The following is an 18,509-nucleotide window of genomic DNA, read 5'->3' on the forward strand; positions in this document are numbered from 1 at the left end:
TATTGATAATACAATTTTTCTTTTGAAGGGGATTGTAATGATTGCAAATTTGGTTAAATAATTAAATTAATAAGAACTACTTGATTCAAACATGGGCCTTTTGATGATATACAGAGCTAATAGTATCTGTCTTGCCAGCTAAAGAGGTTTTAAAAGACCATCCTGGCCTCTGCAGGCAGACCACCCTTGGCCCTTTATTAACCCATCAGTGACCTTTCTATTAAAATGCAGTTAAATGCAGTCTCAGGAAATACTAAAGGAAAAAAAAGTAAAATAGTTCACAACAATATTCTTATTTTATTTCTGTGAATGAAAAAATCATTTTTATAATTATAAAAAGTTTCCGTAAAAGATGGCCTTTTAAGTTTTAAGAATCCATTGCAAAATAGAGGTAAAAATCCCAAATCCCTGTTAAAGCATCTCTGAATAGGAGCTCCCAAGACAGCGACATGTAAGGCGAAGCTCAGAACAGCTCAGAACACAAAGACCTGTACTTCGCAGGTGCCAAGTGCTCTTGGGAGCTGGTGCATGGTCTGGAGCGGGGGCAGGCAGCCAGGTTCCTGGGTAGGAGCTGGACTTTGGAGCCCGCCCATCCTGGGGACTGTGATGGGACCCGGGTGAGTGGCTGTGGTCTTCTCAGCCTCGGTTTCCTTGTCTCATCTGTAAAATGGGACAATAACCTCCGTCGATCCTAATGAGGATGTCGGGGCAGGATGAAAGCACATGCATGGAGCATCTGGCACGCAGTAACCGCGTAGGTCCCCGTCTCTGCAGGATATTTGGAATCGGCTCATTGTGACAGTGGTGTCAGCTGGAGTCATGGGGGGAGTGTGTCTGCTGTGGACTGAACTTTTGTGTCCCCAGAATTCATCTGTCGAAGCCCCGACCCCCAGTGTGATCGCATATGGAGGTGAGCCTTTAGGGTGGGGGGCTCGTGTTTAGGGGGCTCCCTGGGAAGGCCCTCATGATGGCATTGAGGTCTTCCTGAGATGAGGTCAGAGCCCACCCCCCATCACATGAGGACCCGGGGAGCTGGCAGGCCAGGCAGGGGGGCTCAGCAAGGATGAAACTGGTCAACGCTTTGATCCTGAACTCGAGCCTGCAAGCCTCGTGTTTATGTGAGGTGGGTTCTATCACTGCCCGTCTGACGGGTCAACAGACCGAGGCTCAGAGAGGCGCAGCAGCTGATAAGTTGGTTCGCAGTTGCAGTTAATCTGAAGGCCGTGTGTCTGGCTTCATCCGTGGTTCCCTCTGGAGCCTCATGGCGGCGAGCCCAGGGCCACTCTGGAGACGCCCCGGAGGGCCCAGGGAGTCCAGCTCGCAGGCCTCACTGTGTGTGGCTCTGACCACCCACAGGTGGTGGGCGGCGATGCAGGCCTCCCTGCTGATCAGTCTCTCTTGGTCTGCCCTAGTGAGTGAGTGAGTGGCTTCTGCCACCAGAGAGCTGGATGCCAGGGCCGGCCATGGAGCTTCAGAAAACCTACCTGTGGTTTCTGCTTCTCACCCATCCCGAGCTCTGAACTTTCCCGGGCTCAGAAGGCATGGAGCATGGACAACCGCGGCCCCTCCTTGGAGGGGCGTGTCCAGGCCCCAGAGCTGGGGGTGGCTGAGCCAGCGCGGTAGGAGCCGCACGTCTGATTCACTTGTGAGTGTCCGCGTTCTGCCTCCTGGGTGTGGAGACCAGGGTCTGGGCCCCGCCCTGGGGACAGCCAACGTCTCCCCATGCCTTCTACGTGCCAAGTGCCGTTTGAGGCGGTAGCGTGACGACGTCTGGTCTCATGTGTTGCTCAAGCCACATGGACTTACTGTTAATATCATCCCTGTTTCCCGGAACTGCAAATTGAACCCAGGAACTTGCCCAGAGCAGCAGCATTTGAAGTGGCAAAGCTGGGGCTCAAGCCCAGGGAGTCAGTCATCACACCCTGACGGGGGTCTTTGAGTCTGATCCCCATTGGGACAGGCGGAGCTCCATCAGTCAGGCTGGGGACCCGTGAAGGGGGCTTTAGGTGATGCTGTGGCGTCCAGGTGGGTGCTGGGCTTGGGGCAGCCGGACCGCTTCTGGGATGTAGTGGCCACGATGGGGGGACAGGTGTGCTCTCGATGGGGTCACCCTGGCCTCAAGGCCTGGGGGGAGCCAGGCTTCAGTGCCCAAGTCTCACGATATGGTGAGCCAGGACAGGCAGCTCGGGAGATCTGAGCACCCCCTCTGCTTGTCGGGGGCCTCTCTCGCCCAAAGGGAGTCCAGTTTCCCATGAGCGGATGTTGCGTTTAGAGCCCCGGCAGAGGACAGGGACTCACAGGCCTGTGGCCACAGAGAGGGAGAGACGGGGGTTGGGGAGAAGGGGCTGATGGGGGGTACCAGGAGGCCCGGGGCGGCAGCTGGTCGCAGGCAGGCATGGGCGGTTCTTCCTGGCAGCCACCTGCCCCCTGCCTGCCCCTGGGTGCTTCTGAAACAGCTGGGAGCCAGTGGAGCCTTTCCTGGGCTCTGCGGAGAGGTCCAGAGTTCAGTGTTCGGCCTGGCCTTGACCGCGTGTTTGTGCGTGGTCAAGAGCCCCTCTTCCCAGGATGACAAAGCTGCACCTGTTTACAAACAGCCCGCGAAGAGCTGTCCCCAAGTCACAGTGTCTGTGAGGACACTTCTGGGTTTCCACGGGCCCCGTAACCCTGTGACTCAGGGCCACTCTCTGAACGCCGAGTGCAGCTAAATGCTTTTGAACTGTGGTGCTGGAGAAGACTCTTGAGAGGTCCTTGGACTAAAGAGATTACACCAGTCCATCTTAAAGGAAATCAGTCCTGAATATTCACTACAAGGACTGAGGCTGAAGCTAAAATTCCAATACTTTGGCCACCTGATGTGAAGAGCTGACTCATTGGAAAAGACCCTGATGCTGGTAAAGATTGAAGGCAGGAGGAGAAGGGGAAGACAGAGGATGAGATGGTTGGATGACATCACTGACTCAATGGACATGAGTTTGAGCAAACTCTGGGGGATAGTGGGGGACAGGGAGGCCATGCTGCAGTCCACGGGGTCGCAAAAAGTTGGACTTGGCTGAGGGACTGAACAACAACAGCAGCAAATGCAATTTATTAAAAAATGTTTTGTAAAAAATTAATTTCCCAGGAGATTTCTGTATATTACTCTAATTGCTTTTCCTTGACTGACTAATTTTTTAAATAGCAGTTTTATGAAAAAAAAATCTAAGTGTTTCTAGATGAGCAGTGTCTCAGTGGGAACAGGGTTCTCAGAGAGGTTTGCAGTCTTGATATCTGGGTTTATATATGGGCCTCTATTGACACTACCTTTTGATTAATATTATGTATAACATTCCTTAATGCATCCGCAGAATTAATTATGCAGAAACATTCAGGCGTGCCGACATTATATTGATGAAATGACGTTTTATTGACAAAATGACAGTTTAATACTGAGCTTTCCTCAAGCTGTATATCTAATCAATTGCCTCATTCTGCGAGCGAGCCCATCGGGGTAAGAACCAGGTAAATCTGTCTGTCTGCTCTGCGTGTTCTCCGCAGATCCGCGCGGGGGCGGGGGGGTGTGCACGCAGCATCACCGCACCTCGCGCGGATTTCGGTGAAGCTTTTGGGTGAATACCAGAGCGTGTTCACTCCTGCCGTGCTTATCTGATGATATAATATTGCTTTCCTTTCACAACAGTCTGCAGTCACAGCTCTTACAGGCCCAAGTTCGCTTTTGCCCCCTCTCGTGGGTTGAATGGTGTCCCCCACACCCACAAATGCTCGTGTTGATGTTCTGCATTGACTCAGGACGTGCCCCATTTAGAGAAGCGGGACTTTCCTGATGACCACGTGAAGGTGAGGTCATCAGGGAGGGTCCTAGCCCAGTAGCCCCGGTGTCTGCACAGAAAGGGAACCTTTGGCCCCGCCCATGAGCGCAGGGAGAAGATGAGATAAAGCCTGGAGCTCTGTGGCCCCAAATCAAGGACCCATAGAAGCCAGGAGAGGTGCCCAGAGCAGACCCTCCTCAGCACGCTCGGGGAGCCTGGCCACGTCCAGACTCCGGCCTGCAGGCTGGGGGCCGTGACCGCCGTTTGTCAGCTGCGCGCTTTCTCTGGTCTGCTCTGGCAGCCCTAGGCGGCCACCGCATGCAGCTTCCAAACCGTGAGTACCTTCGCTGCTCTCTGGACATGCAGAGACCCCAGAGCCAGGACTGCGCCAAGGGTCTGCTGTTCAGGCTTTGCTGTGGAGCCCAGTCTCCCAGAACTGGAGTGGCGGTGCCGCCGCTAAGTCGTGTCTGACTCTCCGTGACCCCGTGTACTGTAGCCCATCAGGCTCCTCGGTTCCTGGGATTCTCCAGGCACGAGTACTGGGGTGGGTTTGTTCCTTTCTCCTTCCCGACCCAGGGATCGAACCCTCATCTCCTGCCTCTCCTGCACTGCAGGCAGACTCTTTACCACTGAGCCACCAGGGAACCCCAGGAGGGATCTGGGTGGTTCCCCTTACATGGGTTTAGATGACGGTTAAATACGGGTGGGGGTGTGGGAGGGATGGAATGCTCAGGAACCGGTCTGGGTCAGCTCTCAGATCAGAGGTGGGGGAGACTGAAGCTGGTGGAGGCTGGACCGCAGCGTGGTCAGCCGCTGCTCAGGGAGCCTCCAGCCAAGCTCTTCACATGATCCTGCCTCCGTAGCACCTCCTGAACGAGTGTGGCTGCCCGGGCCTTCTTCCTTTAACCCCCACCCCACCCCAGGTGGCCTGGGTAACAAGGTACCAGGTGCTGAGGCTGTGGGATGCAGGCGGGGGGCGGGGGGCAGAGAGGGGCCCTCTCTGGAGCGGAACCAGCATGCTGGCAGGGACAGGAGAGGGCCTGGCAGGGGCATGCAGCGCCAAGGCTGCCTCAAGGACAGTGAGCGTCCCCCCCGACTGGTCACCTGGGGTCAGAAGGAGGTCAGTGGCTGCTCACCGGCAGAGCCACCCAAAAGCCGCCTGGCATCTGGTGAGACGTGCTGGTTTCAAGCCATCTCGGAGCCGGTGGGAACCCACATCCCTCTTAAAGCACTATCTTAATTGGCAATTTCAGCAGAGAGGTCCAAGAACGAATGAGGATCATTACTGGGTACAGCTTCATCCGCTCCGCTGTGCCGTGAGCATTTATCAGGAGGGCCACCGATGTATTTATCACGAGGAGTGCGGCTGCCAGCCTTCCTTTCGTCATTTCTCCATTACGCCGGTCGATGGCCGAGTTGGCAGGCCATCCCTGCCCTTGCGTGGGTCAGGCTTCTCCTTGATCCTGCCAGCGGCGGGCTCAGAGGCACCTCCCCAGCCAGGCTGGTGGGCTGGTCCTCCAGCAGGACTCGGCCCTACACCCCCCCAAGCCCACCCCCAGTGGAGTCAGCTCTCCTGACCTGGGGTGTGTGCTGGTCCTTGAAGAGTCACTCAGTCAAGCTGGGACCTTGTCCCCGAGATGAGGGTTCGAGCCCTGGGTCGGGAAGATCCCCTGGAGGAGGGCATGGCAACCCACTCCAGTTTTCTGGCCTGGGGAATCCCATGGACAGAGGAGCCTGGTGGGCTACAGTGCACGGGGCTGCAGAGAGTCGGACACGACTGAACAGGCACTGGCTGGCCGGCTGTAGGTTATACATACACTACAGAGTGTGGACTCCGGACTCTTTTTGGTCTGACTCTCACTCAGCCTGATTATTTTGAGGTTCAGCCACACTGTATCATGTATCACTAGTTCACTCCCCCTTTTTTACATTCTTTTTAAGGTGAAACTGAAAGTCACTCAGTTGTGTCCGAATCTTGCGACCCCATGAACTATACAGTCCGTGGAACTCTCCAGGCCAGAATAGTGGTGTGAGGAGCTGTTCCCTTCTCCAGGGGATCTTCCCAACCCAGGGGTTGAACCCAGGTCTCCCACATTGCAGGAGGATTCTTTACTGTCTGAGCCACAAGGGAAGCCGTTCTTTTTAAAACATCGTGGTAAAAAGCCTATTCTTGAGTAATATCTTCTGCCATTTCCCCCATGAGGCGCTCAGCCTTTTCTTATTGACTTATCAAAGTTCTACACGTACATACCGAAGGCCTTCACCCTTTAGTTATCACATTCATTGCCAGTGTTTTCCCCAGATTTTACTTTATAACTTAATTGTTGCTATTTAAAAAAATATACGTCAATATTTAAGAGCGGTCTTACAGACTGGTCCTCGTAGCAAAGAGAAATGGCACCAGTTCCAGGCCGTCTGAGACGGCCTGCGTCTTCTCGGGAGATCACAGCCCAGCGCGGCCCCGTGCGATGCGGCGGGGCGGGGCAGCCCGCCAGGAGCAGCGGTGAGTGGGCTCTGGGGAGAGAGCACCCTTCAGGTAGCCCAGCGGCGGGCTGTTTCGTCCAGATTCCCAGGTCTGCACGGCATATGTTCACCATCCGAAACTCCTTTGCACCGGCGTGCCACCCCCGGTCTGACCCTCGTCCTGCAAATCTCCAAGGGGATTACAGGAACACGTTCTGTCCTCGCGTCTGCAGCTGAGCAGACACCCACGCCGACTGTCTCAGCTCCAGTGGGTGGTCGTGGCGCTCGAATCGCACCCCCTCCCCAGCTCCCGTCTGCCCCTCCCCAGCCTCTGGTGACCGCTCATCTACTTCCTGTGCCAATGGACTAGCCTCTTCTGGATGCTGTATAAACGGGCTCACACGCCATGTGAACTTCTGCGTCCGCCTCTCTCACTGAGCGTGCTCGAGGATCGCACGCTGCAGCCTCCGTCAGGGCCTGCTTTCTTCTTGCAAACACTGTCTCCTCGTGTGGATGGACCAGGGACATCTATTCTTTCATCAGCCGGGGGGCATTTAGGTTGTTCCTGTCTTTTGGCTGTTAGCAGAAATGTTGCTTTGACATTTCGTGGGCAAGCTTTTGTGTGGATGCACGTTTTCATTTCCCCTCACTTATACTTAGGAGTGGAATGGCTGAGTCGTCTGGTAACACAATACAGAACATTTTGAGGAATGTGTGATGCTTCACTTATGTGTCAACTTGGCTGCCCCGCGGGTGCCCGGAGGTTTGGTCTGACGCTGCTCTGGGCATGTCTATGAGGGTGTTTCTGGATGAGATGAAAGTTTGAAACTATAGACTAAGGCTCATGCTCCCCAAGGCTGGGCCTCATCAGTCACCGGGAGGCCTGGCTGGAAGGAAGAGCAGAGTAAAGGAACCCTGCTGCCTGATGAGACTAGCTGGAAAGCTGGTCTTTTCCAACCTTTGCACTTACTCTTACCCGCTGATGGCTCAGAGGGTAAAGAATACACCTGCGATGTAGGAGACACAGGAGACTCGGGTTTGATCCCTGAGTCAGGAAGATACCCTGGAGAAGGGAATGGCTACCCACTCCAGTATTCTTGCCTGGGAAATCCCATGGACAGAGGAGCCTGGTGGGCTAAAGTCCATGGGGTCACAAAGAGTCGGACACGGCTGTGCGACTAGACAGCAATAACAAGACTCCAGAGCCTCTCTCCCTCTGTGTTCCCTCTCCCCCTCTCTCCCCACTATGTTAGGGCACGGAGAGAGGGTGACCATTTCCAGCCAGGAGGGGAGCCCTCCTCCAGACTTGCAGCACCTTGATCAGAGACTTGCCATCGTCCAGAACTGTGAGAAGGAAATTCTACTCTTCATGCCACCCCATCATGGTGGTGTGTGTTAGCACCCTTGCTGTTGACCATGGTAACGTACAAGGTTCTCCATGTCCTTACAACGCTTCTATCACCTGTCATTTTATTGCAGCCACCCTCGTCTGTGTGATGTGGTCTGTCATTGCAGTTTTGACTTCTCTTGGGGCTTCCCTGGTGGCTCAGCTGGTAAAGAATCCACCTGCAGTGTGGAAGACCTGGGTTCGATCCCTGCTTTGGGAAGATCCCCTGGAGAAGGGAAAGGGTACCCACTCCAGTATTCTGCCCTGCAGAATCGCATGGACAGAGGAGCCTGGCAGGCTACAGTCCATGGGGTCACAAAGAGTTGGACATGACTGAGTGACTTCACTTTCACTTCCTAATGTCTAGTGAAGTTGAACATCTTTTCATGTCTTTAGTGGTCACTTGAATATCTTCACTGGAGAATCATCTGTTCAGATCCTTTGCTTGTTTTTAATGGGTTATTTGTCTTTATCATCCAATTGTAAGAGTTCTTCATATATTCCTGATACAGGTTCTTTTTCTGTTGTATGATTTGCAAGAATTTTCTTCCACCTTGTCTCTTCACTTTCTGGATGGTGTTCTTGGAAGAACAAAAGTGTTTCGTTTTGACAAAGTCAAGCTTACTTATTTTTCTTTTGTCATTTGTGCTTTTAATGTCCTAAAAGCCTAAGAAGTCTTTACCTAACCCAGGTTATAAAGATTTGCTACTGTGTTTTCCTCTAAGAACTTGATAGTTTGACCTCTTAAATTTAGATCTAAGGGGACTTCCCTGGTGGGCCAGTGGCTAAGACTTGGGGCTCCCAACATGGGGTGCCTGGGTTCAATCCTCAGTCAGGGGGCTAAGACCCCACATGCTGCGACTAAGATGCCCCAACAAGACCAAGTGCAGCCAAATTAATGAACATTTTAAAATATAGGTCCGTGATCTATTATGAGTGAACTACCTTTTGCATGGTGTGAGGGTCCGGATTCATCATTTTGCTGTGGATATATCCTGTTGTCCTAGGACCACCTGCTGCAAAGGCGGTCATTCATATCTCCCCCACTGTGCTGCCTCGGGAACCGAGTGGGGCACCAGCGGACTGTACGTGTGAGGGCTCAGCCTGGATCCACAGTTCTTTTCCGTCCGTCGACACCGAGCTTTGCCTGTGCCTCACTCTCTTGATCGCCCTGCTCTGTAGAACGCTTGTCCATTGGCACAGCGAGTCCTCCAGCGCTGTTGCTCCTCTCCTTCCAGGCTGTTTTGGCTGGGGGGAGCATCTCCCGGGCCCTCTGCTCAGGCTCCCCTGCAGCCTGTCTCCTCCTGCTGGGACGTGTGGGAGGGAGCCCGTGTGCTGGGTGCAGCCCACCTGTCTGGGTCCCCGCCCAGTGGATGCAGGGGTTCCTGCATCTTCCTTGCGGCGCTGTCTTTGGGATCCAGGATACCCTCTCTAGGTGGTTTCTGTGCTTCACCTGATGCTGCTTTTCCATCATTTTCTCAGGTTCCTCCTGTTTCCCCAAGCTCTAGACACTGGAATGCGCCATGCTCCGCCCTTGACTTTTTTTTCTTCCTTAGGTCAAGTCTTTCCTCCGTGACTTCCTTCAGTCTCGTGGCTTTCAATATCCACAGTAAAGGTCAATAAATATCAGTTGAATAAAACAATAGCTGTCTTCATTTGAATGAATGAATGTGGTAGGCAGAATGATCACCCTTCCAAAGAACGTACTTGTGCATGTGGGCTCAGCCGTGTCCGACTGTGGGTAGGGGTCAGGTCAGTGATGGAAAACCAAGCAAAGAACAAGCTCTTGGAGGTGACCTAACATCTCCATTGTGTCCTCTTTACTCATTTATGTAAGGATGCTCTGACCGCTGTGTGGAGAGGCGGCTGATGAGAGAGCCGACAGCAGCAGTAGCACAACCCCAGCATTTCTGACGGAACAACCGTGCCCGGACCACCAGGAGGTCACCTGGGCAGACGTGTGGTGTCTCCACCCCAGTCTCCAGCCCTGGGACTGAGCGCCAGCAGAAGTGGGGACCGCACCGTCCGGGAAACCCAGCTGCTGTAAGCACTGGTCAGCATAAAGACCCTCTAGGTCCTGGGCAAGGCAGGGATTAGCATAACGAAGGGAGAATGAGTATTGATATTCTGTGTATCTGCAGCCTGATCCTGCTCTAGGAAGAGAGAGATCTCAGTACTAATGGAAATGTAATTGATGTACAAGTGCGATTCTCCCAGTGACTCAGAAAGCAAAACGCTGGCTCGTAAAATAGATAAGATTGGAGGCAGCACCAGGGATCCCGGGGCATTAATCCCAGCTGTGTTCATGGTGCCAAACGCTAATAAGCCAGTGATTGTTCGAATTCACACAGGTACCACCCATATTTATTGTCTCCTCTGGATCAGGCCTGCCTGCTGATGAGTGAATCAATAAGAACCCGTCATAATTTCATTTCTTCTCCCTCAACAGCATGTCAATGCACAGGATGACAATCCGGGGGGAGGCCGGAAAAGGCGCATCGGCAGGAGTCCCGAGTTCAGAGTGGAGGATCTGTGATTCTGTGTTTCCCGCATGTGGTCACTCGGGGGCTCCTGCATGTGGGGCTGCCCAGCCTTGCCAGGCCCCTCCCACTGTCCTGCTGGGGCCACTGCAGCCCCAGGAGCCAGGTGATGGCCCGGGTGATGACCCTTCACGATGCCAGCCCCAGCCCCCGCAGGACTGGGGACTCAGCCAGAGGAGGCACAGGTGGCTTTCTGGAAGCCGGGGGAAGGGAGGGGTGGGTAGCCTTCCTCTCAGAGGGTCTTGGCAGCGGGCGTCTCTGCCACAGGCCCAGCTGCCTCTGGAGTCTGGGACCCTGTCCCCCTCTGTCTTCTCTTCGAGGGATGGTAGTGGTTCCACTGCCACAGCTTCTGAGAGTCTTTCCGCCCCTGCTCAGTGGCCTGGCCCCCCGCTCCTGAGGCCCCCTCCACCCCGAGTCGCCGCCCTTTAGTCCTTGACCATTTTCCTGGTTCAAACCCGGCTCCTGTCCCCTCTTAGAGGATCACGAGATGATCTTGTGAGTCACAGGCGCTTTGGCCCCTTGGTAGAGCCCAGGGACTCGCTTCTCAGAGGAAAGGTTTTCAGGGTGTGATACAACATGTGAAAGGAACATGTTAGTCACTCCTTCGTGTCCGACTCTGTGCGACCCCCTGGCTCTGTGCAGCCCGCCAGGCTCCTCTGTCCATGGGATTCTCCAGGCAAGAGTACAGGAGTGGGTAACCATTCCCTCCTCCAGGGGATCTTCCTGACCCAGGGATCGAACCCATATCTCCTGCATTACAGATGTGTGGGGGCTTATAAAGGAGAACAATTGTTCTGAAACATATTTATCAAAACATTTGAACAAATGTGTGAGAGTAACATGCTCGCCTCTTAACCAGTGACTTAAACCACAAGGTCCCTGGTGTGGACGCCTCTGAAGGACGGACATGTGTAAGACACCTGGTGAGATCTGTGCACAAGTGTGGGGCGGCCCAAGTCTGCAGTCACATGATAGAAGTCTGCAGTCATGTGATAGTACATGTGTCTGCTTCGTCCTGCTGATGGTGGGTTGTTGCCATTCATAATTAAAGGCCTGTGAATTTCTGGTTGCAGGTTAGTGAAAACAAAGAGATTATTTCCTATCCAGGTACAGGGACTCCTGAATTTTATCCACAGAACTCTTAATATTTTTTTTTTAACTTTTTATTGGAGTCATGCTGATTTACAATGTTGCGTTAGTTTCAGGTGAGAAGCAAAGTGAATCAGTTATACATAGACATATACCCACTTTTTTTGGATTCTTTTCCCATACAGGTCATTACAGAGTATTGAGTAGTCCCCTGCACCATACAGTAGGTTCTTATCATTTGTCTATTTACATATATACAGTGCGGGAGACCTGGGTTCAAGCCCTGGGTTGGGAAGATCTCCTGGAGAAGGGAAAGCCTACCCACTCCAGTATCCTGGCCTGGAGAAACCCATGGACTGTATAGTCCACGGGGTCACAAAGAGTTGGATACGACTGAGCGACTTCCACTTCCCTTCACATTTTTATATATAGTAGCATGTATATGTCAGTCCCAGTCTCCCAATTTATTTGTATCCCCTTCCCCTGCCCTTGGTAACCTGCGTTACAGGCATAAGCTTGCTTTCTACATCTGTGACTCTATTTCTGTTTTGTAAATAAGTTTGTTTTCTGTATATCTGACTATTTCTGTTCATTTGCACCACTTTTCATGATTCCACATGTAAGGGACATCATGGGATATTCGTCCTTCTCTGGCTTACTTCATTCAGTGGGAGTCTCTAGGTCCATCCACGCTGCCACACACGGTCTGCAGACCTCCCGGGGGAGGGCCCCTGTGACACCTCAGCTCACAGCCCTGCGTGGATGAGACGCACTGTCCTTGAAGTTCAGCTGGAGACTCACTGCCCTTCTCCCACTGGCCAGCTCACTGTCACCCAGGTTTCTGAGTGACCGCTGCTTTCTCTGCCCCCCAGACATCTGGCCACATGGCTGCCTTCACCCTGCTGTGACCTCAGGGTGGGCGGAAGTTTGCTGGTCTCCGAAGCTGGGTGCTCTCAGCGGGCACAGCAGAAACCCACTTTCCCAAGACTGCTTTCAGGTTAGGAAGCCTGACTTCACTCCAGAGCCCTTCAGCCATCTCCTCTTCAGGGGAGGGAATCAGCAGGTGTGGCTCTCACAGCCGAACTCCACTTTTAATATTTTATGGAAATTATAGGAGAATGCATCTTCTCAGGGGAGACAGTTTCCTGGCCCCAAGCAAGCCATTCATCGCTGGTGGCTGGAGCAACCTTCCTTCCTGATGGAGTCACAGGCATGCATCTCTGGCCTCAGCGGTGTCCCCAACCGGATCAGTCAGGTGCTTTCCCAGGCATCCAGGGGTCAAGGCCAGGCCTGAGGCCAGGGATCCAGCACAGCGCCAGAGACCCCATCCTAGGGTCAAGGGGCTGGAAGGCTCCTCCATGGAAAGACCGTATAAATTCAGGCAAACTGCTGGTGAAAGCCAGAAAAAACAATCACTGAAACCAGCTGTTCAACTAAATTGTTTTTTCTCCTCCCTTTAATTAAATTGGTTGGTTGGGTAAAAAAATGATCCGTGTGACTCGTGTGTGTGGATCCCGCCTTCCCGTGACTCATGGGGTCATGGGTCCCTGTAGGAGGTAACTCACTACACACTTTGCGTTATTAGAGTCCTGGGGCTGCTGGAGCAAAGTGCCACTAGGGCGGCTTTCTTGTTGCTCAGCCGCTCAGTCGTGTCTGACTCTTTGCAACCCCATGGACCGTAGCATACTAGGCTTCCCTGACCTTACTGTCTCCCAGAGTTTGCTCAAATTCATATCCTTTGCAGTGGAAATGTATTATCAGCGTCCTGGAGGCTGGAGGCCCGAGACCAAGGTGTGGGCAGGGTGGGGTCCTGCTGGGGCCGCGAGAGCACCTCGGTCCCAGGCCTTCCCCCAGTTCCAGTGGCCTCTACTGTCCTTGGTGTCCCTGGGCTTGTAGGAGCATCACCCCCAGGCCTGCCTCCATCTTCACGTGGGGTCTTCTGGGTGGGCATCTGTCTCTGTGTCCAGGTCCCCTCCATGTGGAGGACAGTCCTGTGGGATCAGGACCCACCCTAATGACCTCATCTTAACTTGCTCACATCGGCAAAGACCTGATTTGCAAGTGAGGCCCCTTCTGAGGTTCGGGGTTAGGACTCCAATGTGTGAATCGGGGCGGGGAGAATGTAATTCAACTGATAAAGCACATGATATCTTATGAAATTGGGAACTTCTCAAAGCAGGAACCAGGTCCCACTTCTGTCTCATCTCTCAGACGCGGTGGCATCACTAACATCGGGTGAGCCCACGCTCAGACCAGCCCAGGGTTGGAAAAGTGGAGCCTACAGAAGTGATGCAACTGGAGAGAGGTCTTCGTGGGCTCAGGTCCACTGCTGTCCTCCCTGTGGGTGTCCTCTCCGCCGCGGCTGGGCTTGAAGTTGCTGGCCGGTGGGGCACACTGTCACCCCATCTGGCTGATTAATACCCGCCAGCCACTGTCCAGACAACTGTGCTGATGACTGAATAGCAGTGGTTCCTACTCCCAGATGGAAAGGGGCCCACCCGGGACTTGGGGTCTCCCCTTCTGCAGGACAGAGGTCAGTGGCCCTTAGGTGGGAGTGCAGGAGAGGTGGGTGGGGGAGGCTCATGCCTCTCACTGTGAATGTTGGGGAGCATTCCCATGGAAGTGGGAGCAGGATGGAGCTGGGAGAACACAGGAAGCTGGAAGAGTGTCCCGGGCTCAGCTCTGCCCCGGTGACCGTGGCTGGCCCCTTGCCGACCTCAGCCCCACTGTCTCCCTCTGGGGCAGGAGGTCCTGCCCCCTGGCCAGGCGTCCTCACGGCTCCTCTGTGACCTTCCACCTGGGGGTCCAGAGGGGGTCGGAGCAGCCCAGAACTCCTGCCACGTCGTCCTTACCAAGGGGTGTCCAGCTCTGCGGAGCAGTCACCCCTCACCCTAGCTGGGGTAAGCGGGGCTTAGAGAGGAGAGTCATCAGGCCATGAAATAAGTCATTGAGCCTCAGACGGTGATTTTTTTCTCTAAACCCAACCCTCTTAGTCAAACAACTCAGGTCCACAGAGATGAGCCAAGTCATGTTTGGTTTCAGGACACCAAGGCTGCTGATGGACTAACTGACCTTCGCCGGGCGGTCCTTCAGTGGGTGGAACAGAAGCACCTTCTGCACCAGGGACACGTCCCTGAAATCCTGTGGGCATCGCCTGCTTTCAAGGGTTCTCACCTGGGCACCCTCACCACCGCTGCCTCCCCCTGGCCCAGGAGAGCCCTCATTCTAGGCGGTAACTTCCAGAACACTGCCTGCCCTCCATCTGCAAAGCACCCCCTCCCCTGGCCCGCCCCCTCCTTCTGGAGCCTTCTCTCTTTCCCCGAGCTCTCCCAGTATGGCTGAAGCTTTCCACACCCCATTCCTGATCGCAGTCGCTACAGGGTTCCCCTCCCTCCCCTCTGAGTACAAGCCCCCATCTTTTTTAAAAAATTTATTTATGTATTTATTTTTGGCTGCGCTGGGTCTTCCTTGCTGCAGGCCTGCTTTCTCCGGTTGAGGCGCGCGGGGGCTGCCCTCCAGCTGTGTTGCACAGGCTACTCACTAGGGCGGTGTCTTCTCCTGTTGCAGAGCACGGGCTTTAGGGCTTGTGGGCTCAGGAGTCGTGGCATGCGGGCTTAGTTGCCCTGACAAACATGGGCTACTCCAGGACCAGGGACCGAACTCCTGTTCCCCACATCAGCAGGCGGGTTCTTATCTATTGCACTGCCGGGAAGTCCCACAGCCCCCCAGTTCTAGAATGTTCCAGCAGGCGCTTGGTTTAGGTTGATGTTCTGGACAGGGTTAGAGCCATTCTTGAGATGACTAAGTTAAAATGTATTTTAAAAAAGAGGGATCTCTGTGCACTGAGTAACCCGGATTGTGTCTCTCCGCCGGCGTGTGTCAGCCTCTTTGCCTGTCCCCGTGCAGGCCTCCTGGGGAAGTTCCGTGAAGGTGCCCGGCCAGCCCGGGCACGCCAGCGAGAGCACTCACCCTCCTGGGCCCCAGCCCGTCCTTCCTGCATGCTACAGAAAAGGTGCAGCCGTGCCGGGCGGGCTGGGCCAGGCTCAGGAGGTTTATTAGACTGCCCCCACTCCCCATTATAAGGCGCTTCCTGTTCCAATCGACACTGTTTGCAGGTAACCTAGCACCTTTGATCCAAGGTTGTTTACCTGCCCAGGGACACCAATAACTCCCTGAACCGTGGCTCAGCTCCAAGAGTTCCCGGGGACCCAGGTCTAGTTCCAGAACAATCAACTCTAAGTTGTTTAAGAAGCTTGTGTACATTAAAACAGCTATAAATCACAGTAATGAATCCACCAGCCTGGAGAGACATTCATTACACGTCTGATCAGGGGCTACATCATGTGCCTTGGAGGGCGATAATGCCGGATGAAAATGCAGTATCAACACACCGCCCCTAGGCAGAAAAAGCCCACATTTGGGGGGGGGGGGTGGATAGAGAGGAAAGAATCCCCCTCCTGCTCCCAACACATACGTCTTTATTATTGTAAGATTTCTTGGGGCCAACAGTTCAGCAAGGAGGATTTATAAACATATCATTTCAACCCTTGGAAGGATTTCAGCATAATTTGCTGGGGCTCCTTAAGTGAGGTGAAAGTGTCTCCAGGGCTTTGCAAGGTAATAAAAGAGGGAGCCTGGCTGTTTGTGTGCCTGTGACTTCATGGCCTCCGAGATGCTCCTACTTTCTCAACTAAGTAGGTCTGCTGGGGACCCGCGGGCCTGGCAGGCCAGGAACGTCTGGAAAAGACACAAGACACTCAGAGCCGGCGGCCTGGGCCTGCCAGGCACCCCAAGGTCAGTTGTCTTTCTGAAATCCTTTCATTTGGAAGGGAAAACGCTGATGCATTTCGGCACAGCCCTCATCTGATTTCCATTTGCAAATGAACAGGAATGATTTCTTCCACTTACCCTTGGTGATTAACCGCTGGCAATCAACACCACGCACACAAATGCGCCTGCCCCAGTTTCGGCTCCAGCGGCTGGCCCCTTCGGAAATGTCCCAGCTGCGGCTTCTGGGTCAGGAGCGGGCAGGCCCGGGAAAGAGCAGGTGCTTCACCTTGAGCCCGGGGCTGGGCCCTTCTCGCTGCAGTCTCTTCCTCTCAAGTCCGAGTGGGCCCTCTCCAGTGGGCAGCGCTGCCTCATGCCTGCTGTGAAGGACATAGCTGGCGGCGCCGATGTGGGCAAAGAGGCCGTGGGGTCATGTGGACCTTTATTCTGGGGTCAGGACGCCTCCCCCAGAGGGTCAGCTCAGGGGCCTCTGGGGCAGCCCCTGCCCCTCGCTGGCCCCCAACGCCGTCAGGACACTGTCCCTCTGGGTGTCTCGGGTCCTCGGCCCCCTGGAGACGCCCCTGGGTGGCTCCTCACATCTCAGGGCGAGACCCTCCCCTTCCTCAGTCTGCAGCCCAGACCCTCGGGGGCACTTGTCTGGAGAAACCCCCTCCCGCGTGCCTGCGGTTTTTGCCCTGGATGAACTTGACCTTGGGACGTCCGTGATGTCCACAACGTTCAGTCTGGAGCAAGCATCCCATCCTCACCTCTGTCCCCCGAGGGGGCCTCCGGCAGACTCTGGTTGGTGGGAGGGGCTTAGAGGAAGTCATCTGGCCACGGAGAAAGTTATCTAGCCTCAGACCTTCATTTTTTTTTTTAAGATTTACCACTGGCCTCCTCCTCTGTCCTGTCTGACTGTTCCTGCTCCAACTCCCTTGCAAGTTCAAATCCCGCGCTGCCAAGAACACCCTCAGAGACTGGTCCCGAGCTGCAGGGCCTTCTGCCCAAGCAGCTCCGGGACCGCGCCCTCCCCAGTGGCCGCCTCCACCCCACAGCGCCTGGCTGAGCTCCCTGCGTCTGGGAAGTGTTGCGTTTTCTCAGGGTTCAGGCCTGCGCCTCTTCTCACTGCAGGCGCTCTTCCTGTGCTCCTGACCTCATTTCGCGATTCTGACTCCCCGATCGGATCAACGTCTTTGCCCACCGCCTCTGTTTAGAGCCCCAGGCCGAAACAGTCCCCGCCTGCATCAGGTCTTCACTCGGGTGTCTCGCGGGCAATTCAGATTCACCACGCCCAGGACCAGACTCTCCTCCTCGCCCCACATCTGCAGCGTCAGTCCCGGGGGCTGAGCCAGGCACGTGGGGTCCCCGTGGTCCTCCCCGCCCTCCGCTGACACGGCAGACCCGCCACCAGGACAGCTAGAGTCTCCCACCTGAACCGCTCCTGAATCGACTTCTCTTCAGCCCTCTCATCCTCGTCCGAAGCTTCATCAGTACCAGCCTCAATTCTGCAATAGCTCGAAGCTCCTTCTGCATTTATATTGCCTTCCTTGAACCCATGTTCCACAGTGAAGCCAAAATGGCATTTCGGACAATATGTGCTCGGGATGAAGTCTGACCCCGGTCAGGGCCGTGAGTCCTGCAGGGTTTGACTGCTCTGCTGGCCTCACTTGAGCCACTTTATACTCAGTTTCTTCCCAGCACAAGACTGGAAGATCTGACAACATGCTGTCCCTTACTGAACATTCTTTCACAACTTATCATGATGACCTGGATGGGAGCGGGTGAAAAAGACACTATCAGCTGTCAAAAATGTTGCAGAGATGGCTGGAACTCTCCCGTACTGTTGATGGCAACATAAGTTGGTTCAACCACTTTGGGAAACTGTTCAATAGTATCTATACAGCCGATCATACAACCTATGACCCACTAATTCTACATCTTCCTATGAACCCAAAATGCAAACCCAGTCAACCAAAAGACGCAACCAGCAATGTTCATATCAACAAAATTTGTTATAACCCCCAACTGGAAATAACCCAAATTCATCAACAACAGAATGGATAACAATTGGTGGTATATTCATTCAATGAAACACTTGATGGTAATGAAAATCAAACTGTTGCTGTAGATAACAATATAGATTATTGTTCAGTCACTAAATCGTGTCTGACTCTTCACGACCCCATGGACTGCAGCAGGTCAGGCTCCTTTGTTCTCCACTATCTCAGTGAGTTTGCTCAAATTTATATCTATTGACTCAGTGACGCCATCCAACCATCTTATCCTCTGTCACCCCCTTCTCCTCCTACTCTGTGTCTTTCCCAGCATCAGGGTCTTTTCCAGTGAGTCAGCTCTTCGCATCAGGTGGCCAAAATATTGGCGCTTCAGCTTCATCATCAGTCCTTCCAATGAATATTCAGGGTTGATTTCCTTTAGGATGGACTGGCTGGATCTCCT

The sequence above is a fragment of the Muntiacus reevesi genome, chromosome 6 (genome assembly GCF_963930625.1).
Source record: "Muntiacus reevesi chromosome 6, mMunRee1.1, whole genome shotgun sequence".
In the NCBI taxonomy this organism is placed as follows: Eukaryota; Metazoa; Chordata; class Mammalia; order Artiodactyla; family Cervidae; genus Muntiacus; species Muntiacus reevesi.